At 46.6% G+C, this 19,684-nt stretch overlaps 1 long non-coding RNA gene across 1 annotated transcript in view; it reads left to right on the top strand.

Moving 5' to 3' along the window:
- LOC134488919 (uncharacterized) overlaps positions 1–18,914 on the top strand; it is a 53,185-nt gene extending 34,271 nt beyond the window's left edge. The window contains exons 2-3 of the long non-coding RNA XR_010067059.1: positions 18,107–18,175; positions 18,782–18,914. This is a non-coding gene — a long non-coding RNA (uncharacterized LOC134488919). The remainder of the gene's footprint in view (positions 1–18,106; positions 18,176–18,781) is intronic.
- The last annotated feature ends 770 nt before the right edge of the window (positions 18,915–19,684 follow it).

Raw genomic sequence — 19,684 nt, 5'->3', positions numbered from 1 at the left:
CACAGAGATAGAGATCTCCTGCTATCTCCATAACAACTTTGGTCTTTAAACCCACAATTCTGGTACAAATCTGATAGAAGTAGGAACTTCAAGCCACCTAGTTCACTCCCTCTCTGTAAAATCTTGAAAACTTTTTCTCAGATTCTGAGATCACCGATTTTTCTGGCCCCGAAAAATATTGAGAACCAATGCCTGGCATCAGTAATGGGCAGGGTTAGATCTTACAAATCAAACTCTAATCCGAGCAAGGTTCAGAGTGGGTAGGATGAGGTAACACATCCTTTAAAATGGAGGTTTGCCATTTGGGTTTCTTCTGGGTGCATTTCTAGTATCAACTCTATGTCCTCAGGTCAGAAGTGTTTTCCCCAGCTTAGAACTGAACAGAATGTCAGAGTCTCCCTTTCTTGGAGAGCACATCAACATGCAAGATCAATAAAATGGACTGTACCACTACATAAGATGGCTGCAATGAACTAAGTAACTAAGTTTGCTAGCACTCTTTGGTCAGAACCTGACATGCACAAAAGATGTACCTGAAAAAAGCACACCTTTCTGCAAGTGACATACAAAAAGGGGGAAGTGAGGATGTGGGAAGACACACATTGGGGAAATGTCTATTTTCAAAGCCTGCATTGGGAAAATGTACATTAAAGATCATGATATGATGGAAACGTGCATTTTAAAAGTTGGTTCTTGGGGAATTTAACAATGTAGATCAGTAAATTTGAATACAAAAGTCCTTTATGTTTAAACTGTAGAGATAAAAAATAGCTATATAACATCCATGTGAAAAACCTGTAGTGGGAAAACGCAGATAACAAAGAATGACATCAAGGAAATTTGCATTTCTCAAGTTCTTGAGAAATTGACAATAACAGCTATGTCTCTTGGGAACCATCATATACAAAACCTCTGTATGTTAAAGAAATGTACAAACAAAAACCACTGGAAAGAAGGACAGGGACTTGTCAGCAGTGCCTTCTCAGGCTTGGAGACTTGTTCTGGCAGAAGAGTCCTTCTGGGGAATGTTCAAAATTGATGATGATCATGATGATGATGATGATGATGATGATCATGATGATGATGATGATGATGATACAAATGTTACAGTTACAGCAGCTGTCCCATCCTTCCTTCAAACTATGCAGGATTTGGACATGCTTATGGGGGCCAAGTAGGAAATGTCTGACTAATGTAAAGATAGAGTAGTTGAATGAAGTAGGAGGAATTGCTTGGAATATAGTATGAGGCAAGATGATAAAATTACCTAGCTTAAGTCAAGTATTATTGTCATGAGCACTGATGGTGAGCAGGAGGGGGCCCCTATCCAGGGGAGAAAACGCATGCGTAGTACTGAGGAGTTAAGCAGCCATTCAAAGAGACACAGATCAGACCCGCCTTGACTTTTGGGGTTTATCTGTCTGGGTTTTTCCCACGCTTCTTCAGTTTGTTAGGGTTTTCTGTCTAATGTAGCAGTAATAAAACACTAGAGACCTATTCCTCGTCTCAGCGTGGTTCCTGACTGTTAGGACAATTATAGTAGTAAAGACAGGCTCATTTCAATTAATCACTCACTGCTTATCACTCGAGATTTGCAACAGGAAGACTCACTGGGCGGAGCTGGATTCATTGATTCCCAAGACTTACCTATAACATTTATAAGAAGAGAAGGGGAAGAAATTGCCTAATTACATGTAGGGTAATGGTGGCGCTGCGGGTTAAACCGCTGAGCTGTCGATCGGAAGGTCGGCGGTTCGAAACCGCGCGGAGGGGTGAGCTCCCGTTGCTCGTCCCAGCTCCTGCACACCAAGCAGTTCGAAAACATGCAAATGTGAGTAGATTAATTGGTACCGCTTCGGCGGGAAGGTAACGGCGTTCCGTGAGTCATGCTGGCCACATGACCCGGAAGTGTCCTATGGACAACGCCGGCTCCAAGGCTTTGAAACGGAGATGAGCACCGCCCCCTAGAGTCGGACACGACTGGACTTTACGTCAAGGGAAACCTTTACCTTTACCTAATGGTGTGCATATTTATTAAGTGTGAAACAGAGAGAAATAGTCTGTTTTAGCTATTGTTTGTTGTACATAAAAACCCAGGAATGCCAGAAAACCAGAAATATACTATGCATCCCATGTATTGCAATCAGTAAATCAACAACAAATAATGGTTCTAAACTATGATTGATTGGCCCAAACAAACCATGGTTTAGTTACTGGATCCATTCATATGTCACCTTATGTTGAAAATAAAAATGCCACATTATGAATAGGTTCAGAGCATGAAGCCAATTAGAGAGAAAGTGTATACTATTTATTTATTTGATTTTTATATACTATGTATACTATGTCCTATCTTTTGTATACTATGTCCTATCTTGCAATTTTTATCCCTTCTGGCATAGGCTCTGCCCACCATCAGAACTTGTCCTGTCCACCTTTGGCTCAAGCCTCAGATTATTTTTTCCTATGAGTTAGTTGCCTTCCCAGGAAAAAGTTTCCGCTTTAGAAGAAATGATCCAACACTTCCCAACACCAGCGTAGACAGCAGGGAAGAGGAACATGGTAAGCAAGCCGGGGCCCTCCAGATGTTGCTGAATTACAATTCCCAGCATCACTCAGCATTGACCATTCTAGAAATGCTGGCAGTTGAAGTTCAGCAATGTTTGCTTTATTAAGGAATGGAGGCAAAGTTGGCAGTGAAACTGTTAACCAAGTTGCTGAGTGGCTTTGTGATTAATACACTTGTAGCCAAGTTAAATCCATATCACTTGTCTCTGCATATGCATCCTGGGATATGGGAGCAGCTAATTATTTCCCTTGGTGTAAGTCAGCAAGCATTTGCTTAATTGATTTGTGTTTGACAGATCTAGGCTAGACAGATCAGAGACCAGTACAATTAGTCATAAATGTAAATCTGCTTTCAGCACAATGGAGAATGCTGATACCAGTGGGAGACGTAACCCTCCTCTCCTTCTGTCTGCTGAACTAGGAGACTAGCAATCACCCTTCTGGTATCCTTTCAGGTGTACTGTACTACAGATCCCATCACCCCAACAGTATGGCTAATAAACATAAATAATGGACTCTCTGGTCTAATATCTGAAGGTCCACAGGTTGGACACACCTTCTTAATCCATGGTCCTTCCAAGAGTTTCTGCCAAAAGCCATACTGGCTGGCAATTCTGGGATTGGAGTCCCATCATATGGAGGGAAGGCTCATCTATAGAGCAGGTAATTTTCTTCCCAGCATGCAGGGGAGTAAAAGAAATATAGCCTTCTGGATCTAGAGGCATTAGATAAATATACAGCCTGTTTTTCTCTGATAATGTCATATGACGAGCTCAAGACAATCAATGATTGATAGATTGCAACGTATTACAGGGCCATTAAGGAAGTCTTTTTTCTCCATATATCTAAGAAAATGGAGAATGGGAGCAGTTATGAACATGGTAGTTAAGGCAAGGGAAACACAGACAGTGTGTATGGTACACTGCAGGTAGTAACACTGGCTGAATTTGAAGTTGTCTGGACTAGGGAGCTAAGCAGGATCAGGCTTGGTTAGAACATGATGGGGGACCCCTAGAGCCCAGATTAGACTCTCTCAGACCAAAAAAAAAAAGGTCCAATGGAAAGCAGTGGCAAACTGCTTCTGTGCTATTACCAAGAAAATTGCTTGGACATGTCTTCAAAGTCAGCAAGAGTTGAGTTTGACTCAAAGGAGGCATTATGTTTTCAACTGGGCTAGGCTTATGAAGAGATTTCTAACTTTTTGAAAATGAGTTATTAATCCCTCTTTGATGTTGAATTGCTAAATTCTGTTGGAAAGGACTCAGGTCACCGAGCTGATGCCTGATTACATGGAGTTTTCCCAGGACAGGGAAAAATTGTACCTACAGATAATTATCTTCTTCTAAAATCCAGTGACCCTTTCAGCATCTTGACTTGAATATCTTAACTATAAGAATAAGTCAACTTGTATGAGGTAATACTGAAATTATTTTGAAAAAAAAAAGTAAGGTCTCCTTAAAACTGAGCTCAGTTCTGTGTGATTTCATGTCCATGTCTATGTAGTTTTTCTGGGAACAATAAAGAAATGGTTTGCCTTTTTTTTGTTTTAAATTCCAGGATGTTTTTTCAACGTTTTGGTCTAGTAGAGATTCCCTGGTCTCCTATCCAAACACTAACAAACTGCTGTTTTTTGTTTTTGTTTTTCAGATCAGCCAGGGTTGACTAAGTGCTATTACCTATCATGATCATTGTTTTGAATAGTATATTCTACACCAAAACATAATTGTTGGGTTCCTTCCTTTGAATTCCCCATCTATGATTTTGCAAAATGTATCTTAAGAGGAAGCAGCTGAAACTTGTTGGAGGGTGGGAAAAGGGACAGGAACTTTTTACCCTCACAAAAACTGTTCTTTAAATTACAGTGATGGTTATTGGTACAGTGCTTTTCAGGGAATGTTTTTGTCCTTATTTATAATATACACAGAGACCTACGCTTAATAAACTATACAGACATTCCTACCTGGAACTTTTTATAGTTTCTTAATTGTCTTGTTTGTTCCCTCCCTTACTCCATAGATGTTTGTTATCTCAACTTTGATGTGCCCACTTTGTTAGACAGCTTCCGTCCTTTCACTGCTCAGGTTTGGTTTGAGTCTAGGGAGGAGGAAGGAAGGAGAGAAAAATACCTCCTTCCTGTGCTTCTCAGAATTCCAAGAATTGGTCAAGCTGTCCTTGCTGCTGTCTGGTCTGTCCTTTCCAAGTGCAGCAGATTTTTCTACAGCCAGTCCACTCTGCAGATCTCACTTTCAGATCCTGCTTGCTCTTTCTGAGTCCTCAGCTACAGAGTCCTCTTTCACCTGTGCCTCGATTCATACAATGCCTCCAGTCCACACGGCACAAATACAACATGAGCCATGTCCAACAATTTCCAACAATCTCCTCCATTACCTAACAGATCTGCCCTTTGTATGTACTCTCATCAAAAGGCAGACATGCCTCTTCCCAGATATCTCAATTAGACAAAAAGCTTCTCAGCATCTACACAACGCTTTGCAGGGTTTGGGCAGGTAGGGAAAAAGTCTGTAATCTTGAAACCATTTTACAACTGTGTCCCAATCAGGACATCTCACCCTGTCACAAAGCTATATTGAACTCTAGATGAGCTATGAGTGGAAGATGCCTTGCTAGCCCTTGTTTAATGATGTGTCCTCGTGATGGGGCCTTTGTCTCACTCCCCAGTCTATATCTCTGTAGCCTGGCTAGATGCACAGTGTATGATCAGTGGGAGAGGCAGGCCAGCAGATGACAGTGGCAGAGTGAGTGAACGGCAGTAGATAATGGAGCTGGCAATAGAGCAGGCCATGGAACAGGTGATGGATGCAGCAGGTGATGCAGTGGGTGATGGGGCAGGAGAGGATGCTGGAGCAGGTGGTGCAGCAGATGATGGAGTGGCGATAGAGCAAGAGAGGGCAGTGGTGTGGGTGATGGAGTGGACAACGCAGTGAGAGAAGGCAACGGGGCAAAATCGCATGAGTGACAGAGAGAGCAAAAGAAATGACGGCTAAATGCAAAAGACAGACCAGCAAGTGACAGTGAGAAAGCCAGAGCAACAAAATGGGGCAGAGAACGTGCGAGGATGAATGAGGGAGAAAGACAGACAAGGGAAAGAGAACAAGCAAGAAAGATCTATATTTTATTTAAGATTTATTTATATTTCAAACTTCATCACCACCCATCTCCCTCACACTATACTCCATTCATCCACAGGGCAGTACAGACTGCAGGCCCTGATCCTCCGGTGGTGGTGGTGGGGGGCTTCACATAGGAGAGGCAGAGAAACCCACCCAGCTGTGCCCCAAGATAGAGAGAGCAAATGGTGGGTGTTTTTTTGCCCTGGCAGGAAATCACTTTCCTTAACACTTCCCACACTAAAGCTTGGTAAAGCTGAATGACCAAGGAGAAGGAAGATTGGCTATGAGAACAGAGCAAATGATGCCAGTCGACTTTTGTGCCATCTCACAGGCTGGAGGAAAGACCACTAAAACAGCTACCTGGACGTCCCCCTTTTTTTCCTTTCCAAATATCAGTGGCCAGCTTTTCATGGGTTACACTTCAGAATGAAAAGACATTGAATCTCCACTCTGGAATCCAACAGGGTTCCGGAAGCTCCAAAAGGAGGGTTTGAAAACAGCTTGCAGTCCTGGGGCTACAGGTTGCCCAACCCTGTTTTGAAAGAAAGCAAGTGGAAAAAGTAGCTAACAGTACAAGTAACATGTCCTGTATATCCATTCAGTAATTCACTGTTGGCAGTGAAAAAAAATTCTCAACTCTGCTGTTTTAATAAGTGGTTGGCTCCTTGTAGGAAGGAAACCACATGGCTAAGCAATGAAAGGAAAAATACCACATTCACAAAGAGCTTTATATGAGCTTTGACTGAATCCTTTGCACTCTTTATCATTGTGGCTGGAATTGTGTGTTCTCTGCATTTTCCTTTCCTGTGTTTGACTGGGACTCTTGCTAAGGAAGGGGCTGCTGGGCCCAATCAGAGATGGCAAATTCCATTATTTCAACCTTCAAGATGGCATGAATTATGCAATGGTAAGTATTCGGTCACTAAGGATGGATACCTTAAGCAACTGAGAGTCAGAGACAGTTTCAAAACTTGGCTAGTTCTTCTGTCTCCTTAAACTTGACATGCAAGATATGCATTAAGCAAGCCCCCCTCCCCTCACCAAGTCTGAAGAGAAGGAGGCTGATCGAGAGAGAGAGACAGAGACAGGGAGGGAGAGGGAGAGAAGCAAAAAATATCCTACTTCAAAACATAAATAAAACCCAAGCTCTGCTTGGAGGAATTTGTGCTAATGAGCAAATAAACCATGTTCTTTTAAGGATCTGCTAATCCTAAAATATGTGGAATTGGGAAGCCAACTGGCAGTGAAGACGTTTGTTAACACTTACCCTCAAAGAGAAATATCTTGGCTCAGCATCAGCATATTTCATATCTTATTTAAGCACAGCCTCTCATTAGCACGTGTCATGACAAGGCATGAAGGCAAAATATCAAACCCAAAATAAATACAAAAATCCATGGAAAATGTGTCTTTAGCATACATACAGGCACATAAAACTAATTTGTTTGTTTGCGGCCAAGGAAACTTTGGGCTCCCAAATCATGTGGGGGATAGCAAAGTGTGGAGCTAACTCTTGGACTTGCAGGATTGCCAACAAAGACAGCAGCCCTGTGTCTTGTCCTTCCATCTACGCAAATTTCCACCAACCAGTTATCTGGACTTCAACATAATTTCTAACCGGCATGGCTGAAGAGGATTATGGCAGATGGATTCATCCTCGAGTGAGGAGCTAATCTCTCCTGCACTTAAGAAGGTATTGGTCCATCCCCTTTTCAAGAAACCATCCTTGGACCCAATCATATTGGACAATTTTTGTTCTGTCTCTAATCTCCCCTTTTTAGTGAAGCTGATTGAGAAGGTAGTTGAGTTGTAGCTTCAGAGACCCTAGGAAGAAGCAGGTTATCTGGACCCCTCTCATTAGGGTTCAAACTTGGTTATAATACTGAGAGGGCATTGGTTGAATTTGTTGATGACTTCTGGAGAGACCAGGGTGCATCTGTTCTGACCCTTCTTGATCTCTCAGTGGCTTTCCATACCATTGACCATTGTAACCTTCTGGATCTGCTCAGAGAGTTGGGATAGGAGGCAAAGTGTTGTGGTGGCTCTCCTCCTTCCTCTAGGGTTGCTTCCAGTAAGTGTTCATGGAGGTGGGGAAGCAGTCCATCCCTGAAGCCCTCATATGTGGGGCTCCCATGGGGTTCTACTCTCTCCTTACTTACTTATTTAAAATCCACCTGAGGCCGCTGGGTGAGTTCATCTGACGGCATAGGGTTAGGGATCACCAGTGCACTGATGATACCCAATTATATATCCTAGCTGGAGCCTACCAAGTGATACCATCATGGTGCTTTCTCAGTGTCTGGATGCTGTAGGGGCCTGGATGGGGAGGAAGAGGGTAGGCTCAACCCTGGCAAGACTGAGTAGCTGTTGGTTTGGGGACTTCCCAGCCCCAGGGACTTATCATCTATAACTCTGAATGGATAGCACTCTCCCAGGCAGAGGTAGTCCATAATTTGGGAGTTCTAGATTTTTGGCTCCTGCTAAAGGAACAGGTGGCAGCTGTGGGTAGAAGGCCTTTGCACAAATCCATCTTGTGTTCTGCTTGTCCAGGTTCCTAGACCAGGAGGCCCTGCTCACAGTCACTCATGCTTTGGTCACTTCCCATTTGGATTACTGCAATGCACCCTACATAGGGATGCTGTTGAAGACCACTCAGGAATTACAGCTGATCCAGAATGCAGTGGCTCAGGTAGTGATGAGTACACCTTGGTTCACCCATGTAACACCTCTACTCTGCCAGCTACACTGGCTCCCAGTAGACTTGCAGGTGAAATTCAAGATGCTGGTTATCACCTACAAAGCCTTTCATGGCATAGGGCCAGGTTATCTGCAGGACCGCCTGTCTCCAATTATTTCTGCTCATCCCACAAGGTTTGGCAGAGTAAGCATACTACAGGTCCCCCTATTAAACAGTGCCACCTAATGGGATCTAGGAAGAATGCCTTATCTGTCACAGTCCTTCCCTTTGGAACTACATATCCTCCAAGATTCAGATGGCCTTGACCTTGCTGGACTTTTGTAAGGTGCTAAAAACGTGGCTCTTCCTCACAGAATTGGACCTGGGTACTGGGTGAGCTGTTCTAGTGTGATGGCTGTTTGCTTTATTGGATTTTATCCCATGTGCAAAACATTGGTTTTAATTGTTCTTATTATTATTGTGTCTGTTTGTTAGCTGCCAAAATGTAGAGGGAATTAGGTTAGGAAAGACTGGTCTGGTGTCATCACAGAAGGGTTAGTAACAAATCCAGACAAGAACTCTATGACCGTTCTGCAGCAAGAACAAAAAGTTTTGGAAATACTTGACCCATCCAGGATGACTAAGTTCTGTGCTGTTTCCTGATAAGCCATGTAGTTACTCTAAATATTTGGTAATACAAAATGTATAATACAACAGCGTCATAGTTCTATGCTACTTCTCAGGACCTGAGCTGGCAAAGCTAAGGAAATTCACCATGCTGTGATGTCACATCACTAATTCTGTAATTTTAGCTGTTCGTGCAGGGAGGAGGAGGAAGAGGAGGAGGAGGAGGTAGGAGTTTTGATAGAATAAACCACAGACCCACTGAGTCAGCATCCTCTTAGAGGCCACCCAGTTGTCTGCTGCAGTATAAAGCCCTTAATAACATATTTTAGAAGCATCTTTTCCATTATTCCCAAATATTACAACCATGCAGAAAACTTGTGCTGTGACTGGCATGATTAATTTTCTCTCCATTAGAAATGGCATTTTCAGTGCTGGTAAGCTTTGGTGCTCCTTTGCAAGTGCTGACTTTGAGGACTCATTTACCTGATGCTTCTAAATAATTATTCAGAAATACCCATGCTTCATCAGGTTTTGAATGGCCCAAGAAAGTAAGAATTTAATTAATCAATAATATATGGGGATTTATTCATTAGCTATGAATAGCTACAAAGCATTCCCCAGGGGATGTATGTGTGACTGATCCATAGTGGGGTCAGTGGCAAAATGGAGCATTATTATTCATTTGACGATCAAGAGTTTACGTAAAATACGCAGGTTCGCAGATTTTTACTATTTATTTATTTATCTATCCATCCTGCCTTTTCTCTAGGAGCTCAAGCGGCATGCATAGCACTTCCTTTTCTCATTTTCCCCCTCAACTACCTTTATGAGGTAGGTTGGATGGAGAGAGAATGCCTGGCCCAAAGTCACACAGCTAAGTATCCATAGCTGAAGGCAGATTTGAACCTCCCTACTCCAAGTGTAACATCTTAACCATGACACCTGTCATGACCTCGTTGCAAGGCACAAAGAGCCTCACAACGTAGATCATGAGCATCAAGGAATAGAGGAAGAAGATAATTAAACCAGGGATTAAAACAAGCACCCAAAGCACCCACACCCATGGACCCATATACAGCTGAAAAGAAGGACATTGGATGAGCAGAGATAAGCTGCACCTGGTGCCCTGGAGGACACACCAGAATCGAGGGGACAAAGGAAGACACCGGGAAAACGCCCATGCAGCCATCAAGGATCCCATCAAGAGGGATTGGGACAATACAGGGTGGAGGAGCCCGGGGCCCTACAAGAGGGTATAAAAGGGGCACCTCCACACCACACACCCCGTTCCCATTTTTTGTTCTGTCAGCCACCATTCCAATAAACCAGAAATCCTTAATACCCATTAAGTGAGTCTGTGTCTTATTGCAAAGCGAGACTGACCCTGACATAAAAACGGGAACCGCCCCAAAAAAATTTTCTACCTAGCACCTATCCAACAAGCTTGTGAGGGACCCAGCTAGGTATGGAAACCCACAAAGCGAGGCAGCGCAACCCCTCGGCACCTGGCGACGAAGCCCCGCTCCCCTCGGGCGGGATGTGGCTGAGGTCCGGGCGGTGTAACACCCCGGTAAGTATGGGTTCCAGCTCGGGGGAAGCGGAGGGGGAGGGAACCACCCCGGCACCCCGGAGCCCGCGGGCCACCGGGGGCGAGATGAGGGGACCCTCTCCAGGCTCACAGGCAACCCCGGAGGAAGCGCGAGACAAACTGCCACCCAAGGCGCACGGAGCCAAGGGAGCGCCTGGCACCCCGGAGGGACCAAGGGAAGGTCCGTCCTCCACGACGGCCAACGGCGAGGGTGAGCAGAATGGCAAGCGCACCAGCGGGAGTCCGCAGACGGCGGCGAGACTCGACGCGCTGGAGGAAGGGGTGCAGGCAATACGGCTGATGCTACAACAGCTGATGGCAGCGCAGGGACCCCGCGGTGGCAGCAGCGCAGAGGCACCCCCGAATGAGGGACGGCGGGGCGAGCGCCGCGGCGGCGATGGTGGAGCCCGGCCCAAGGAGCCCACCCTACGACCGGAGGCGCACCTGGACGAGAGACGGAGCGGATACCCAGCGGACGGTGATGACTACGGCGGAGCCCGATCCCAGGAGCCCACCCGCCGATTGGAGGCGCACCCGGACGAGAGACGGCGGGACGACCTCGGTGGCGGCGGCAGCGGCGGCGGCAGAACCCAACCCCAGGAGCCCACCCGACTGGAGGCGCACCCAGACGAGAGGCGGAGGGATGACCCGGCGTACAGCGGCGGCGACAGCGGAGCCCGGCTCCAGGAGCCCACCCAAGGGAGAACGTCCCACCCCCCCACCCGGGTGACGGGTTGACGGACTTGCGAGGAGACCCAGAGAGAGACACAAATACCACAAGAGGACTGGAGACAATCCGACCCGCATCAGCCCCCGTGGAGCCCGCTGCACGGCCCAGAGGGGACCAGGAGCCAAACCAGAACAGCTGCCAAGGACTTTGGCATAAAGTTTGATGGGGACCCCTCTAAACTCTCCTTTTTCCTAACGAACGTGAGGTACTACCTCGAGGAATGGGGTCCCTGCTTCAGAACTGAAAGGGGCAAAGTGAATGCCCTGGCCATAAAGCTAAAAGGTCGGGCTGCCAATTGGTACGTCCAGCTGTGCCAATCAGGCGCCCGGGCGCTGCAGGACAGCACAGAATTCCTGCAGGTGCTGGAGCTGCACTTCAGGGACCCCCTGGAGCAAGAAAAAGCTAAAAGGGCACTGAAAACACTCAGACAAAGCCAGCGCTCCGTGGCAGAGTATGCCATGGAGTTTCAAGCCCTAGCCGGAAAAGTGGACACCTGGTCTCAATCAACTCTGATTGAGAAATTCAAACAAGGACTTAACTTAAACGTTCTCCGGTGGGCACTCTGCCGCAACAATCCCAACTCCCTGACTGAATGGATCCAGCTGGCGGGGGAAGCAGAGGACGCCCACGACACATTCCTCCATGCCAAGAAGGAAGCACAGCAGACGGAGGCAGCGAGACACCCACGTACAGCTGCAAGGCAGGGGAAGGTGAGACCCCAACCATGGAAGGAGGAACGGGACCGGCGCTTCGCTAAAGGGCAGTGCTTCACGTGTGGCAAGGAAGACCATAAGGCAGCAGCATGCCCCAAATCGACACCCAGAGAGAGCACGAGGAGGGCACCAACCGCACCAACCCCAGCGCCAAGAAAGCGACCAGCAGCGAAGGGGGAGTACCGAGCCAGACACTTCCCCTACAGCTCAGAGGAGGAGGGAAGCAATCCCGATGAGCCAACGGGAAACGACAACCACCTGGCCTAAGGGGCGCCGAAGGACAGGTGGAGAACAGTGACAGGCGCGACAACAAAGGGGTGAGTGAGGAATGCCCCACCCTCTATGTCCATGTCACCCTCACCATGGGGATAAGACTGAAAAGGTCTGGGCACTAATTGACTCTGGCTGCTCCAAAAGCCTAATGCACCCAGACCTGGCAGCCGCGCTTAACCTCCGCTGCTATCCACTTCAGCACCAATTGGTGTTCACGCAGCTTGACGGATCTGCAGCAGGAGGGGGCCCGGTCACCCAATACACCGGAGAAACCGTGCTAAGGCTCGGCAGCCACGAGGAAAAATTGGCTTTCATCGTGGCACCGGTGGGGCAACCCCTACTCATACTAGGGATCCCATGGCTCATGCAGCAAAACCCAGTCATCAACTGGAAAACCAGAGAGATTAAGTTTGCTGACGGGCGTTATCAAGCACCTTCAGGGAACAGGGTCCCCCGAGCGGCCATGGGGGGGGCGACGACGACCGCAGAGCACAGAGAGACGGCACTGCCAGAGGGACTGCCAACCAAATATGCGGACTTCGCTGACGTCTTCGGCGAGAAAGAGGCGGACAAACTCCCCCCCCCCACAGGAAAACGGACTGTACCATTGAACTGGTCCCGGGGGTACCCCTACCCAAACCCAAAATATATGCCATGACCCAGCGGGAGCTGGCAGCATTAAGGGACTTTGTGGACAAAAACTTGGCAAGAGGTTTTATCGAGCCTGCAAACTCTCCAGTGGGAGCGCCAGTCCTCTTTCATGAGAAAAAGGACGGGTCACTATGGCTCTGTACAGATTACCGCAGATTAAACACAGCAAGCATTTCAAATAAATACCCCCTACCCTTAATAAAGGACATCTTGTCCCACCTGGCAAAGGGTAAGGTATTCTCTAAACTGGACATAAGGGAAGCCTGTTACCGTATATGGATACGGGAGGGGGATGAGTGGAAAACTGCTTTCAACTGCCCATTGGGGGCGTTTCAATATAAGGTGCTCCCATTCGGACTGGCAGGAGCACCGGGGGTATTTATGCAGTTAATTAATGAGGTCTTGCGTGACCACCTTTTTAAGGGGGTTTTGGTTTACCTCGACGATGTATTAATCTACACAGAAACGAAACGTGAGCATGAACGCTTGGTAAAAGAAGTACTCAGGAAACTCCGCAAGGCAGAGCTGTTTGCCAAGCTCTCCAAGTGCGAGTTTCACAAGAAACAAATTGACTATCTAGGGTATAGGATTTCAGCTAAAGGAATAGAAATGGACCCAAGCAAGGTCCAAGCCATACTGGCGTGGGAGCGCCCACGCACGAGGAGACAACTCCAAAGCCTCCTCGGATTCACCAACTTCTACAGGGGGTTCACCCCAAGGCTGGCAGAGATTATTTTACCTCTAACTAACCTACTTAAGACTAAGGGCTTGGGGGACACGCGCAAATCAAGAAACCCGGGGGCGCTACTAAACTGGACAGCTGATTGTCAAACAGCATTCGAGAGACTAAAAAACCTCTTTACAGCTGAACCAGTGCTACAACGCCTGCCTTTTGTGGTGCAGGCAGATGCCTCCGACTTTTCCATCGGAGCCATCCTGCTCCAAAGGGACTCCGACAACCACCTAAAACCCTGCGCCTACCTTTCCCGCAAATTCTCCGAAACAGAGCAGAGATGGCATGTATGGGAAAAGGAGGCATTCACAGTAAAGACAGCTCTGGAAATGAGGCACCTGCTGGAAGGGGCCACCTGCCCCTTCGAGGTTTGGACAGACCACAAGAACCTGGAGGCACTCAGCACGCCAAAACGGCTCAGCCCGAAGCAGGTGCATTGGGCTCAGTTCTTCAGCCGGTTCAATTTCACGCTGAAGTTCATACCGGGCAAGAAGAACTTCCTGGCGGATGCCCTCTCCCAACGGCCACAGGACGACACACAAGCCTCCCACATCGTGGGGACAGTATGGACCAAGAAACAGCTGGGCTGCCCAGCTGTCACGCGCAGCCAGACAAGGAATCAGCGCACGCCAGCACGAACGACATGGAACGATCGGAGCTGCCGTTCAATTTCACCGAACTGGCAACAAAGACTCACACAAGCACTACAAACAGATACATGGTTGCAAAACAACTGACACCATGTATCTATCAAGGACAGCATCGCCTGGAAAGAGAAAGCCTTGTACGTGCCAGAATCATTGCGGGGGGAAATCTTACACAGATCGCACGATGACAAGACGGCGGGACATTTTGGGTTCGTAAAAACCCTTCACCTAACGAGGAGGCAATTTTGGTGGCCAAACCTCAGAAAAGACGTGAAAGACTACGTGGCCAACTGCCCCACATGTGCCACCACCAAACGGAAAGGGGGGAAACCCCAAGGGCTGCTACAGCCAGTAGCCAGCCCCTCCCGCCCATGGGAAGAAATTTCCATGGATTTTATTGTGGACCTCCCACCCAGCCAAAGGAAAACAGTGATATGGGTGGTAAAAGACTATTTCTCAAAGCAGGCACACTTCATCCCATGCGCAACCGTCCCCTCCACACAACAACTGGCACGCTTGTTCCTAACACACATATACAGGATTCACGGCGCCCCTTACAGGTTGGTGACCGACAGAGGCACACAGTTCACATCAAAGTTTTGGCGGGAATTTTTAAAACTAATCGGGACTAAGCAAGCACTGTCCACTCCGTGGCATCCACACACGGACGGATCTACAGAGATCCTAAACTCAACACTTGAACAGTTCCTGAGGGCATTCATAAATTACCAACAGTACAACTGGGTAGACCTACTACCTTTTGCAGAGGTAGCCTATAATAATGCGGTACATCAGAGCACTGGCCACACCCCATTTAAGGTGGTCTATGGAAGGGACTTTGTACCGATACCAGAACTGCCGCAACCGGAGACCCCACCCTGCTCACCAGACGACTGGGCGGCACAGCTGGCAACAACCTGGCCAATCATCCAAACGGCCCTAGCAGATGCACAAACCACGTACAAAAAATATGCGGACAACCACAGGGCAGAGGCACCGAACTACAAAGTGGGAGATAGGGTCTACCTCTCCACTAAGTTCATAAAAACCTCACAACCCTCGAAGAAACTGGCACCGAAATTCATCGGACCCTTCAAAATCACACAGGTAATCAACCCAGTTACTTTCAAACTGGAACTGCCCCACAACTTGAGACGGGTCCACCCAGTATTTCACTGTGCACTACTGAAACCAACAAGCACATCCAAATGGCATACGGAAGAACCTCCACCCCCACCCATAATGATAGACAACCAACATTTTGAAGTAAAAGAAATACTGGACTCAAGAAAGCAAAGAGGTAAGCTGCAATACCTCGTTAAATGGAAACATTTCCCACACCCAGAGTGGGTCCAGGCACAACATGTCATGGCAAGACAACTAGCTAGACAGTTCCACGAGGCATACCCAGAGAAACCAGCACCATAAAGACATCTTTGGGGGGCAGCATGTCATGACCTCGTTGCAAGGCACAAAGAGCCTCACAACGTAGATCATGAGCATCAAGGAATAGAGGAAGAAGATAATTAAACCAGGGATTAAAACAAGCACCCAAAGCACCCACACCCATGGACCCATATACAGCTGAAAAGAAGGACATCGGATGAGCAGAGATAAGCCGCACCTGGTGCCCTGGAGGACACACCAGAATCGAGGGGACAAAGGAAGGCACCGGGAAAACGCCCATGCAGCCATCAAGGATCCCATCAAGAGGGATTGGGACAATACAGGGTGGAGGAGCCCGGGGCCCTACAAGAGGGTATAAAAGGGGCACCTCCACACCACACCCCCCGTTCCCATTTTTCGTTCTGTCAGCCACCATTCCAATAAACCAGAAATCCTTAATACCCATTAAGTGAGTCTGTGTCTTATTGCGAAGCGAGACTGACCCTGACAACACCCCTGTCTGATGCCTTCAGAGGAGAGTCCAGATTTATGTATTCATTTATATATCTGTTTCTAATCTTACAAATATTATGAGGAAGACAGTAGCCAGGTCAGTGAGCTTTAAATGAAGCAGGCTACTTAACTAAAGATGATTGATTGATTGATTGTTTGATTGATTTGATCAGTTATGTGCCATCAAGTTGGTGTTCACTCTTAGCAACCATGCAGATAGATTTTCTCCATGGAACTAATGACGGGAAGAAACGATATGAGAATTCCACACTAGTAGACTGCAGTAGAGGGAGGGCTGGCAATCTCTGCAAGCTCCATGAATATATCCAGGATAACCAACATTCAGAGTTTATAGGATCTGTAGCATAAAACTTCTGAAAGGCAGCAAATTGTCTTCCTCTTGCCAAAAACTCTAAAGCAGCTTCTCTGAACCCAGCTATTGTGTTGAATGACAACTCCCATCATCTCACTTGTTTTCAAGCCCTCCCATATAAGGACTTTAAGGAAGTTGCTGAAATCTTAAGAACAGAAATTGATAACAGCAGTCAGAGCATTCCAGAGCAAAGGAGCTAGGGATGGATCAATATGGAACTGAAAAATATTCCAGAATGGTTCCTGGCCTTTCCTTTTTTAAGTTGTTATTGCCTCTTCCCCCTCTGGGTTCCTTACTAGCATGGATATGAGCAGAGGAAATCCTTTAGTTTTACTTCTCAGCACTGAGAAGTGACTCATTAACACTCTAATTCAATTACCAGGCATCATGAACCTTGCGGAGGTCAGAAGGTCTGCTGACATAGTCCCCATTGCTGTTTTCAGCCTTGTCATCTCTTCTAGCACTACATCCAACATTTCTTCTGCATTTTTGCCTTCACTTGGATGACAGGGTTCCTCCCACCTCAAAAGAACAGTGGTTCAACCACATTTTCATGGGTAGCATGCAGGTTCTGACACTGGCTGAAGTTAGAGGATGGCCAAGGGATATGGGTGAGAGCCCTATCTTTCTCTATCCGGTGATGGTTTGGGCAGACTGTGGCCTCCCTACTTCACACATTTCCATTAAACCCTGTGGGCAGGTATCATTCAGGAATTCTGCCTGTGGGAACAGGAACACAAGACTGCAAGCTCAGCCAGAAATAGAGAGGAAAGGTGTAGTAGGGGGACGTGCCACCACCTGCCCCTTCTCAACAATCAGATTAGCTCATAGACACTACCCAAACCTTTCAACTTATATAGTACCGTCAGAATTCCATTAAAAACATGTTCGTGGTCTACAGATGCTTCTTTTGTTATTCTTACTTTTAAAGTCCTGTCCTTTTCTACAACACCTCAGTTCTTTCACCTCATTTTTCAATTCAAGAAATGTGTTTAGCAGCAGTGACAGATTCCACTGTATTCCTACAGTCATAATGGACCTATGATTGAAGTGAGGTTAAGACGTGAAAGAGTTGGTGTTCAGGTATGTCTTTTTTCACCAGGATTGGCAAACAAGCTTTTATCTGTTTTTTCCTACCATATTGGAATAGAAGACTAAAGCATGGTGTGTCAGTGAGGAGAGTACAGGAAGAAATAAAGTGTTCTTTCTCAACTTCGTAAAGAACCTCTCCAAAGCCCATAAAGCCCAATGTCTAAAATGGATGTGCACCTGCTGTCTGAGGGCTGCATCCAACTCAGTAGTGCCTTTACGAAGATCCTGAAAACCTCTCCTCATTGTGCCATCAGATTCCGATGGCCTACTTTGCTGGCAGATTTTAGCTGGAAAGCACTATTTTTTGCCAGGTGACAGTTCTTCCCAAGACTTGAATGAATTATAATATTCTTTAAATTTTCCCACATTTTAAATTTCTACCCTGGACTCTGCTTCCTTTTCAGATTTTACACCATCGCTTCATTCTCATAGCCTCATGATGGCAGGGATGTCTGAGAACAGCTGAAAGTGGGGTGAGAGTTTGGAATATTTGCCTTTCTCAAAAAGGGGGCTGATGTCAATTCCCCAGAGCCTCAATAGATGGTCAGACATTATTTACAGTTAACTGCCTGATACCTACTGTCCATAAGAGTCCAATCAGTGTAAATAGCTTCAAAGATCATTGATGACCAACAGCTTAGAGCAGTTTCTCAACCGTAGCCATTTTAAGGTGTGTAGACTTCAACTCCCATTGCTGGCTGGGGTATTCTGGGAGTTGAAGCCCACACATCTTAAAATGGCTACGGTTGAGAAACACTGGCCTACAGAAACAAATGAGAAGCACTCCGTTCCATTATTTACTCCACTCAGTCCAGTCCCTGGTTAAGAAGATGATCCCATTAACCGTTCTAGCTAGGTTTCTGCCACTCTGAATTTTGGCAGAGGAAAGTGTTCTGGGCCAATTTCTGGATGGAGGTCCAAGTTGTCTTGGAGAGGGTCAGCAGTGTGGCTCTCCCAAGCACTGGAGGGTAGCAACATTTTTATGGAACTTGCAAAACTCCTGGATTAAATAAAAATGGATCTCAAACCATTAGTAACAGAGAACTCACACAAGATCTGAGGTTATCTTGTCCTTTCAGGCAAGAAAAGCAACATCTTGCGAGGTTTTGACCAGCTTGTTTAATTATGATGATTTGGGGGTACCTGCATTATTGCACAAGATCACCATTTCTGCTGCCAAGGTGTCATTTCAGAACCCATCACATAAATAGGCTCCCAGAGGAGTTCGGTGTTCATGCTGCTTTAAAAAAAAAAAAAGGCTCCCTTGCTTTGCCAGTGACTTTGATGCATGAATAAAAAAGATGCAAATGCCTAGAAATTCTCATCTCTGTCTATCATTTTGTCTGTAAGAATATGTTAACATTAATCCACCTGGGAGCTGTGTACTCTCTTCATGCAGAAAAAGCTTGCACCATTGCATGACAGAACCACGGGAGCTACAGTATTTTTAGAATGATGCAACACATCATGTTTCTCCTGCTCTCCATGCCAAAGACTTCCACAATGAATTGTTTCTAGGGCTCCCTAACAGTACATTCTCTCAAATTGTGACATCTTTAATAAAGCCAGAGTGCTGAGTCAAGGCTGAAGGGGCTAGAACAAAGGAGTCCTCTATCACATCCCCTCATATTGCAGTAGGTCTCACAAATTAAGGGCCGTGAACCTAGATGCTGGCTGCAAGAAGGGGACTAGAAAGTTTTGGGGGTTCCTGTATTCATGCATCTGCATCTTCAGAGGAACTAGGTTCTATCCCAGTCCTGAAGACTTTTGAACCACCCATGTCCAGGCCCCTCACCCACGCACTCAAATTATTATTTCCTGGCTTCTCTTGCCAAGGAACAGGAAGCCATGAGGTAATAATGATGAGTAGGATCTCCACCGGCCTAGCAGAGCTGAGGAGCCTGTGACACCTTACTTGGTGGTGCTAAACTACAACTCCTAGCATCCTTCACAGTGAGCATGATAACTTGCTTTAAGATTTC

The sequence above is a fragment of the Candoia aspera genome, chromosome 1 (genome assembly GCF_035149785.1).
Source record: "Candoia aspera isolate rCanAsp1 chromosome 1, rCanAsp1.hap2, whole genome shotgun sequence".
Classification (NCBI taxonomy): domain Eukaryota; kingdom Metazoa; phylum Chordata; class Lepidosauria; order Squamata; family Boidae; genus Candoia; species Candoia aspera.
Note: the sequence above shows the minus strand (reverse complement) of the source record. Positions and strands in the feature narration are given on the sequence as shown.